General features: G+C 36.4%; 2 protein-coding genes across 12 annotated transcripts in view; one reads left to right on the top strand and one right to left on the bottom strand.

Moving 5' to 3' along the window:
• The window catches only part of LOC106867080 (acyl-coenzyme A amino acid N-acyltransferase 1), a 224,087-nt gene that overhangs the window by 66,117 nt on the left and 147,970 nt on the right, over positions 1-10,000 (bottom strand). The gene's annotated exons all lie outside the window — the stretch shown is intronic.
• LOC149130136 (uncharacterized) overlaps positions 1-10,000 on the top strand; it is a 173,129-nt gene that overhangs the window by 45,674 nt on the left and 117,455 nt on the right. For 5 of the 10 annotated variants that reach the window (XR_016239195.1, XM_089346176.1, XM_089346178.1 and 2 more), the window contains exon 1: positions 6,330-6,550. The exons of 4 other annotated variants lie outside the window; for them this stretch is intronic. The gene's annotated coding sequence lies outside the window, so the exon portion shown is untranslated. Of the gene's footprint in view, positions 1-6,329; positions 6,551-10,000 lie in introns of those variants that run through there. One more of the 10 variants, XM_089346173.1, reaches the window with a different exon arrangement.

Genomic DNA, 10,000 nt, shown 5'->3' with positions numbered 1-10,000 from the left:
AGAACAACAACAACTACTACAACGTAATAATAATAATAATAATAATAATAATAATAATAATAATAATAATAATAATAATAATAATAATAATAGTATTATTAATAATAATAATAATAATTATTATTATTATTATAATAATAAATGCCCGGATGCAGTACCAGGCAGTGACTCTCATGGCTTCTGATCTTAATTGATTGGAAGTGTTATCATGTACATTGTTTTGTCTTGGTATAAAAAGATCGGATACAGTAAATATTCTGCTTAATACCACAGATTTGCTTGTAAGTTGTTTGACCGTAACCAGTTGAGCATGTCCCTTGGTGGCTGACGATATGTGCATCTCTGATCATGAGCAGAAGTAGTGGGGGAGCATCATAGCCATGTGTCGAGAGGAATTCTTTGGGGTTTGAATAATTTACCTTTGCAAACATGGGTGTTTTGTTCAGCATCCTTCAACAAACCTTATTCAGGGACCTTTAGAGCGGGATGGGCTACTCGACCCGAAGAAAATTCCAACCGGGCCCCACCTGCGAGGTCATGCGCTGTTTATCTTTGATTATCTTGATATGAGATCACCATGTCACGCACATATGGTTGTGATGGATGTGCCTGGTGTAGCCTTATGAGACGAGTAGTCATGATGAGTCACTTTGACGGCATGTCCTGCTCTCTCACTCAATAATAATAATAATAATAATAATAATAATAATAATAATATTAATAATAATAATAATAATAATAAAATGTGAACATCAAATATATATTTCGTGTGTTTAATTGGCATCAGATGAACATGTCCAAGTAGAAGAAAATCTATTTTAACACCCAATTTCACAAAGGTCGTCTTTGCCTCTTATCCTTTCGGGGTCGATGAAATAAATATCAATTGTGTATTGGGGTTGATGTAATCGACTTTATCCCTCCCCCGAAATTGCTGGTGTTGTGCCAAAATTTGAAATCAATGTGTAGGAGAAATAAAACAGAACACAGCATCACTCATTAATGGGCACCATATTAATCAATTAACAAATTATAAAGTGAACGGCTTGGAAAGTGTTTCATCTTTATGCGTGTTTGTTTGGATTGAATCTGTGTATGGATGCATGTTTAGGTGTGGCCGTGTGGTAAGTCACTTGCTTAAAAATCTGGTTTCGGGTTCAGTTCCACTGCGTGGCACACTACGCACATGTCTTCTTCTGTAGCCTTTGGACTCACAAAAGCTTCATAAGTGGATAAGCCCGTCGTGTATATTCTTTTGCTCGTTTCAATCATTTGAATGCTGCCGTGATGGAGCTCCGCCTTTAGTCAAACAGATCGAACGTAGGACTTAATCTTTGTAAGCCTAGTACTTATTCTATCGGTGTCTTTTACCGAACTGCTACGTTACAGGGACGTAAACACACCATCATCGGTTGTCAAGGGATGTTGAAGGGACATATATAGACACAAATACACACAGACACACACATACGACGGGCTTATATGAGTTTCTATCTATCAAATCCACTCACAAGGCTTTGGTCGGCCTTAGGCTATGGTAGAAGACACTCAACCAAGCTGTCACATCAGTGGGACTGAAGCTGGAGCCATATGATTCTTACGATATAGCCACTCCTATGCATGTATATGTCTGTCTGTCTGTATATATGTATCAGTGTGTGTGTGTCTTTGTGTCTGTGTTTGTCCCAACCACCGCTTGACGACCTGTGTCGGCGTGTTTACGTTCCGGTAACTTAGCCGTTCACCAAAATACTCCCATAAAATAAGTACCAGGAGTAAAAAATTAAGTCTACAGGTCAATTAGTTCGACTAAAAAGTTCTCAAGCCTGTGGCATCTCTATATATACACATAATCCTTTCCGATCCATGTTCGTTAAAGTAATCGTTCATTACACGAGTAATTGAAATACATATAAATAGAAGAAAGCCGTTTCATGCCACTCCCGAAATCCACATAAATATATTTTACACCTTAGCGTTTATACGAAAGGAAATCATGTAAAAGGTCGTATGTAGTGTGAGTGTTCAGTTTGGTTAACCACTAAAACACCAGCTTGAACAGAAAAATGTGGTGCAGAAATTACGTATCAAAGGCGATAAGAAGTGGTTGATCATTGAGCGGAGAGACATACATTATAACAGATAACGATCAAGCAAAACATTTAGCGTTATTCAAGAACATTCTTGGGGAAATGTCTTCTACTATAGCCGCGGGCCGACCAAAGCCTTGTGAGTAGGTTTGGGAGACGGAAACTGAAAGATGCCTGTGATGTGTGTGTATGTGTTTGTGTGTCTGTGTTTGTGTGTCTGTGCTTGTCCCCCAACATCGCTTGACAATCGATGTTGGTGATTTTACCTCCTTGTAACGTAGCAGTTCGGCAAAGGAGACCGATAAAATAAGTACTAGACTTACAAAGAGTTAGTCCCGTGGTCCATTTGTTCGATTAAAAAGGTGGAGCTCCAGCATGGCTTCAGTGAAATGTCTCAACCAAATAAAAGAATAGTGCCACGTAGTTATAAAAATACGCAAAGTCTCTTATAGCTGTTTCTAGAATAGCTAATCATGTGGATGAAGTTATTATATTCCCATAGATATACACACAGTCAGATACACGCAATTACCCGGCCATGCATATACATACATACATACATACATGCATACATACATACATACATACATATGTGTTTAGAGATGTATAGAAAAATGTTTGTTTGCACACAGACACACACACGTACACACACACACGCACACACGCAAACACACACACAAACACACACACACACACACACACAAAATTGTTGCATAGTCATCGCACATAAGTATAGAGAGATAGATTAGATTAAGTGAGTAGAAGAGAGATTGGGTAAATTAAGTGAGAGGAGAGGAATGTTTAGTAATTAAGGACGAGAAAAAACAGATGTAGAAACGCCAGTCGCCTCATCGTATATTTGACTACCAAGGTGGGCTAGAGGCATTAAATCGCCGAACTGGAAATACGCAGGACCGGGTGGGGTGCAAGGATATTGACTGAAAAATTTCCCAGCACTACACAGACGAATAGCCAAGCAAATATATAAAATGATCAACAACGTTGTACAGATTCCAAAGTGGCTGACCACAAGTAAAACAATTCTTTGCCAAAAGGATCCCAACAAAGCAATGCAGTGGATAATCACCGGCCTATCACCTGTCTGCCCCTGATGTGGAAGCTGATGACAGGAATAATATCTAATCAGGTGTATGATTTCCTGGGAATAAATGACAAAGCGCCAGTGGAACAGAAAGGGTGCAGAAAGAAAAGCCGGGGGAGAATTACAGACTAATATGGTCTTACCACACAGCCGCGCCTAAACATACAATCATACACAGACTAATATGGTTACAGAAAGTAAGCCGAAAGGGAGACAGAGGTTGTAAGTAATAGCACAGGATCAAGCATTCAGGACTAACTAGATAAAAGACAAAAAAGAAAAAAAACAGGTAAATTCCCAATGTAGAAACTGTTCACACGAATTCTCACAAAAAACATTTGGAAGCACCTTGACAACCAGACTTTTCTACCAGAAGAATTGAAAAGTTTTCAGAAAGAAGGCTCGAGGAACGCACGATCTATTACACACAAAGCAATTCTAAAATCGAGAATGCAAAATTCAACAGTATAAAAATCATATGGCATGATTCAACTCTAATGGATCGATGAATGTCTGAGTATATTCAGTATTGCAGACAACTTAAGAGAGTTAATTAGCTATAGCAAATGTGTAATGAATTGGAAAGTATATCTCTACTCAGTTGACACAGCCTTAGGAAAAGTTAATATCAGGTAAGGAATTCTCCAGGGAGAATCGTTTATCTCCATTGATATTTTTTTATTCTTAACGGTCCTCAATTTAGTACAAAGAAAAACAAAAGCAGGGTATCAGTTTAGAGATGTTAAAGGAAATATTAATCATTTGCTCAAGCTGGACGATATGAAGCTTTTTGGTTCCTTAATATAAAATGTAAGACACTTCAGCAAAGATATGGGTGTGGAATTCGGCATAGATAAGTGCACAACATAAGCCATAAAAGGGGACATTTGGTCAGCAGTGAAGGCCAGATAGTAAGAGAGTAAAATCACTGAAAGGAGAGAATCATAGTGCTTCGGAATATTAGAATCTGAAAGTGTATTAACTATGGAAATGAAAACAAGTATCGCTACTTCAATATTCAGCAGCTTTTCTTGATTGGAAAAGATCTGAATTAGCAAATCTAGACAGAAGAACTAGGAACGAAATCAATATGATTGGAGAACTTCAACCTAGATTAAGAAGAGCAAGATCGTACTTACTTAGAATAACGAACGTGGGAGAGGGTTAATATCAGTAGAAGGCAGCGTAGAGTTAGCTATAATAGATATATATAATAGCGAAGAAAATTTATGAGCTGCTAGAGTTACAGTAGGAGGTAGGAAAGCCAAGAGCCAAATGAAATTAAAACCAGAATAAAGAAGGAAGATTATTTAACTGACAAGAGAAGGTATTTGCACGGTAGATTCCTAAAGACAGTTGTAGGAAATAGTAATGGTGAGACATGGTAATGGTTACAGAAAGGAAGCTGAAAAGGGAGAGAGAGTTTGTAAGCAACAGCACAGGATCAAGCATTCAAGTCTAACTACATAAAAGCCAAAATAGACAAAAACCAGGTAAATTCCCTATGTAGGTTAGGTAAATCGAAAGAAGAAAGTGTTACTAATATCGTAAGTGAATCTATCAAGCTGACAAAGAAAGAATCCAAGAAATGACATGACAACCTTCGGAAAATAATCCACTGAGAGATATGTAGAGAGCTAGGATTTGACCATACTGATAAATGGTATGAACATGAACCTAATAAAGTGCTAGAAAGTAAAACGTATAAGATATGGCACCTTAACATTCAAACTCACAGAGCAATAGAATCTAAAAACTCTGTTTTAGTATTAGCAGATAAAAAGAATAGAAAGCGCTAGGTTATTGACTTTACGGTCAGAAATAATTACAAAATCCTTATAAGAGGTATAGGAAAAATAGTAAAGTACCAGAACATAGACATTGAGTTACAGAGTCTATGGGAAGTGCGGGTAAAATGTATCCCCGTTATTATAAGTGTATTAGGAATTATTCCTAAAGATTTGCACAGATGAAATGAAATAAGTATTAAATCTAGTTTAGTGAAGCTCCAGAAAACAGTGTTATTAGGGACAGCAAGGATAATTAGGAAGGTTCTTGACATCTAAGGTTACTTGATATAGCTCGAGGTAGGAAATTCTTTCCAACAATCTAAACTGTTGTGTGTAAATGGAATAATGATAAATTGGTAAGTGGATGCTCACGTGAACAACTTAGGGAATTAGTACCGTCCTTACTCTGTAGCACCTGCATCTGCGGGAGTCCTGCGGCAAGTTACACAGGGTGAACTGGACGCCCCTAAACCTTAGAGAGAATGTTGTACTTGACATAACCCATATAATGAAAGTTACAATATGCTCAACACACATGGAGAGTGAACCACGTAGAATATCACCTTCATTCTTTTGCTAGTAGCAGAATAATTTAGTGCTAGATGTCATTTAATAAATTAATGGTTCATTTTGATAGTAAGTTCGGACTTATGTTTCGGGGAGTTCTATGAAAACTAACGTCCACATCATGTGATGTATTACAATAATTATCGTAGATGTAGGTTTCAGGACTAATAAATGTCCGTTACTTGAACATTTGCGTTTTCAGCCCTATCGTAAGCATTTGAAACAATGATATTCCATTGTCTCACACGCTACCGTCTTAACCAACAAGAGAACACAACACACATTGGGATAAAAGTAAATCGACGGGATGATCATGACCGAAACGCCCCTGATCATATTTTTGTCACTAGTGAAGAACAAGCATATATTACAACCAAATCAAATATATTCTGCGAAACGAGGAAAATTTGATGGGTTTGCATTTTAGTAACTAGAGAGATGAGGTCATGTCTTTGAGCAGATATCACCATCCCAGTAATCGATAAAAACAATGGCGTTTGGTTTAGAAAAGCGTCAAGTAGATAAGAATAGTCTCCGAAATGTTTTCAGGACATATGAAAACACCATTTTGGTAATATAAAAGATGTCGAGGACACATAACATCGTGATTAAGGGTGCTAGTCACGACAACAAAGTCGTGGTTTGAAATCCTCGAATGAGAGGCGTATTGTGCGCGAAACACTTCATCTCATGTTACACTGCGAACATTTCAAAACTAGAGGAGTAGGAATTTTGACTAGCTGGGAAATGGATTTATTTTCCGGATATTAAAGAATTGCTGCCAATCACATTACACCACTGCCACTCTCGTTTAAAAAAAAACACACTTAGAGAATTATTGCAACACAGTAATTCATTCAGTATGCTTTTCGGATGCCAGCTGGAAAGTGAGACAAAATCTTATATGAAGCAATAGAAAATACACACATCAGTGGATAAAACTTGTTTAATTCCTGTGAAAAATTCAAACTGAAGTCATAGTTGGAGCCGGCGTTATAGAGGTAAATCAATTTTTGTTACTTTTCTTTTAAGATTTAACATTTATATATACACACACATATACATGATTTATTTATCCCTCTGTCTCTATCTTTCTATAACTATGCAACTTAATAGAATAATGTTGTTCCTGACGATTCTTTGTGGGTTATCATTTGGTTCCGAGCAACCATAACGTTGTTACACGCACGTAAGATCTATTATTTAAACGTTTGTTCGTCCTGTTCATCCTATATATAGACTTACTCATAAACACACATGCATAGGTGTGGGTGTGTGGTGAGAATCTTGCTTCGAAAGCATATAGTTCCAGGTTCAGTTTCACTGCATGCCAACGTCTTCTAAGGCCTCGGGCCAACCAAAGTCTCGTGAGTGGATTTGGTAGACGGAAACCGTAAGAAACCCGTGATATATATATATATATATGTATATATATATATATATATATATATATATATATATATATATATATATTTTTTTTTTCTATAACTTTTTTCTCTCTTTCTCTCTCTCTCTCTCTCTCTCTCTCTCTTCTCTCTCTCTCTCTATATATATATATGCGTTTGTTTTCGTGTGTGTCTTTGTGACCATGTTTGACCCCCCCCCCACCATCGGAGTTCACACCGAGTTTTTTACGAACACGTAACATAGCGAAGAATAAGCCTTGAAGTCAATTTCTTCGTCTAAAAGCCTTTCAGGTGGTGCTCCAGCATGGCCGCAATCAAATGGCTTAAACAAGGAAAGGAATTAACGAAAACGTATATATATTTAGATATGTGTGCGTGTAGATCTCTAAATGCGCATGAATATTTATGTATGTATTTATTTACGTATATATATATATATATATATATATATATAGTCTTAGATGAATATATATATATATATATATATATATATATATATATATATATATATATATATATATATATATATATAGTTTTAGATGAATATATATATATATATATATATATACATGTTTAACCTCGTACACATGTGTATGCATTCACACACACAAGCAGACACCCGCCCACATATATATATTTATATATAAATACAAACATGTACATAAATACACGCACGCACATACACACAGGTACACTTACACATACACACACATACCTGTGCATGTTTGTGTATGTATATGTATCCTGATGCATGTTTATATAACCATACATGATTACATATGACACCGCCTATAAAGTTGTTCCAGGCTTACGTACAAGATCAGTAGTTGTTGTTTTGCGGGGCAAGTGGACAGCCGACTAATTCGACTTTAGCACCTCAGAGGTATGAAAGGCAAAGTGGACTTCGGCAGGAAAGGAACTCAGAACATGAATAGCCGATAGAAACGCTGGCTGCAAAGCATTTTGTCCGAAATGGTAACAATTTTGACTTCACTCGAAAATTAATATCCAAAGGTAATAAAGAAGACCAAATCTAACTCCATTGATTGTGGTCGCTCTATCATCATTTATGAAAGATAACTGAGAAAACTAAGAGCTAATCCAATTTCACAGGAATGTCTATTTATATATTTAAACATTGAAACATTATATTTAATGTCTCTAATATGTGCCCATTATCGGGTTTTTATTACTAGGGTGTGGGAGTCAAAAGTTTTTCGCTCTCCTTTGTAATTCCCTCTAATTTGAAGGGGGATTTTAAAATTCAGAACAACGTCGTAATCTTTTAAATAATTGTTTCGTTTTAAACACCTCAATATTTTATATTACAAACATTTGATTCACCATATAAAGAGATATCAAAGAAACAAATACGTTTTATTTTGAATTAAATACAATAAATGTTTACACAAAACTAATTAAAACATAAATGCTACAAATAAAATGAAAGAATGGAGAAGTACTATTGACTTTGTAAAATCGATCCAGATAAAGGAAGAGTACTTCAGAGAATTATAACATTGTTTTAATCTCAGTAGGAAAATAGTATTTCTTATTTTCCGTCCTGAATATATTTAGGAAATAAATAAAAAAGAAACCTCGGTGTCAAGACTAATTATGGATGGGGACGCTGTATATGGCAATGTATGTATGTATGTATGTATGTATGTATGTATGTATGTATGTATGTATGTATGTATTTATGTATGTATGTATGTATGTATGTATGTATATGCCGGTTTGGTCGACCTCAACTCGACCAAGCCTGTTGATGTGGGGTTTACTTGAAGCCCACAAGAATTGAAAACGTAACTTGTTAAATGGACGGCGGTACCCATTAGCACGGGCAGTCAGAAATTCTGGGTGGGCGTCCTGCATGTCGAAAGACCACCGGGATTAAGGCACCCTCAAATTTTGTTGAAATGTGTCTCTAGGAGAACGCCACTTTGATATAAAACTGTATATGTAGGGAATGGTATTGAACATTTTGATCATTTGCTTGCACTTGAGATCATGGTGAACTCACACCGGTGAACGTTCGACCCTTATTGATACTAGATATCTTGCGTCGGCTGCACCCTATTGAAATGATCTCTGGATCAATCCAATACAATGGCCCGAGTCTATGTGGTGTTGTGCAAGTCTTATTGGACCTAAAATTGTGTACAGGCATTGATGACAATTTTGCTTGGATATTCCTGTTTAATATTATCTTTTTAATTTTAGCTCTATACATTTTAACTGTAAAACTTACTTTTCATTCAAAAATCCTGCGGCGTTTGGAAGGTGGCGAAGCATGCAGATCTGACGAGATGGAAGCATGTATTTAGTGGTATATACACAAGTGTCCTATGGGATTTTGGTTGCATGGGCCCCTAAGCAGTTGAATTAAAGAAAAAACTCTGGTTACCTAGAGACATGAGACAATGTTACATAACTAAATGGATGGGAAGATAACAATTGGATATCTTCAGATCACAATTGTGTACTTCGGTCAGTATGCTTATCCGATACAAGCTTTACTCAATCAGGAAACATTGGCTAGTGACGCAGATATGTTTATTATGTTTTCCATCATTTTGCTAATGATGGAATAAAAGAATTAGATGTAAAATTATGATAAGTCAGAGCAAACAACAACGTCGACAACAACACTCTAAGTAAAACACACACAAAAGAAATATACAAATCAAGAATATGTGCCTAATATTGGTCTCGTACTCAGATTTTATATCACCGCATCAAAGAACGAAATTTTCTGCGTCAGACTTTCTATCATTACATGATACAACGCCATATCATTAGCTAACAAGAAGCATCTCTTAGGAGTGATGCACAGATCTTTTCTGAGACTCATGAAAATTCAGTGGGTGTTGCTTCAGCAAAACGCCTAGTAGATAAGAAGGGTTTCTGGAATGTTGTCACGCCTACATATGACATGTACCATGTTTAATAATATAATTGGTGTCCAAAGTGAATGATCACGTTGTTAATGGTGCTGCATTCGAGATAACGAGATGGCGGTTTCAATTCCTGGATCGGTAG

The sequence above is a fragment of the Octopus bimaculoides genome, chromosome 30, assembly GCF_046866305.1.
Source record: "Octopus bimaculoides isolate indiv1 chromosome 30, ASM4686630v1, whole genome shotgun sequence".
NCBI classification, from domain to species: domain Eukaryota; kingdom Metazoa; phylum Mollusca; class Cephalopoda; order Octopoda; family Octopodidae; genus Octopus; species Octopus bimaculoides.
Note: the sequence above shows the minus strand (reverse complement) of the source record. Positions and strands in the feature narration are given on the sequence as shown.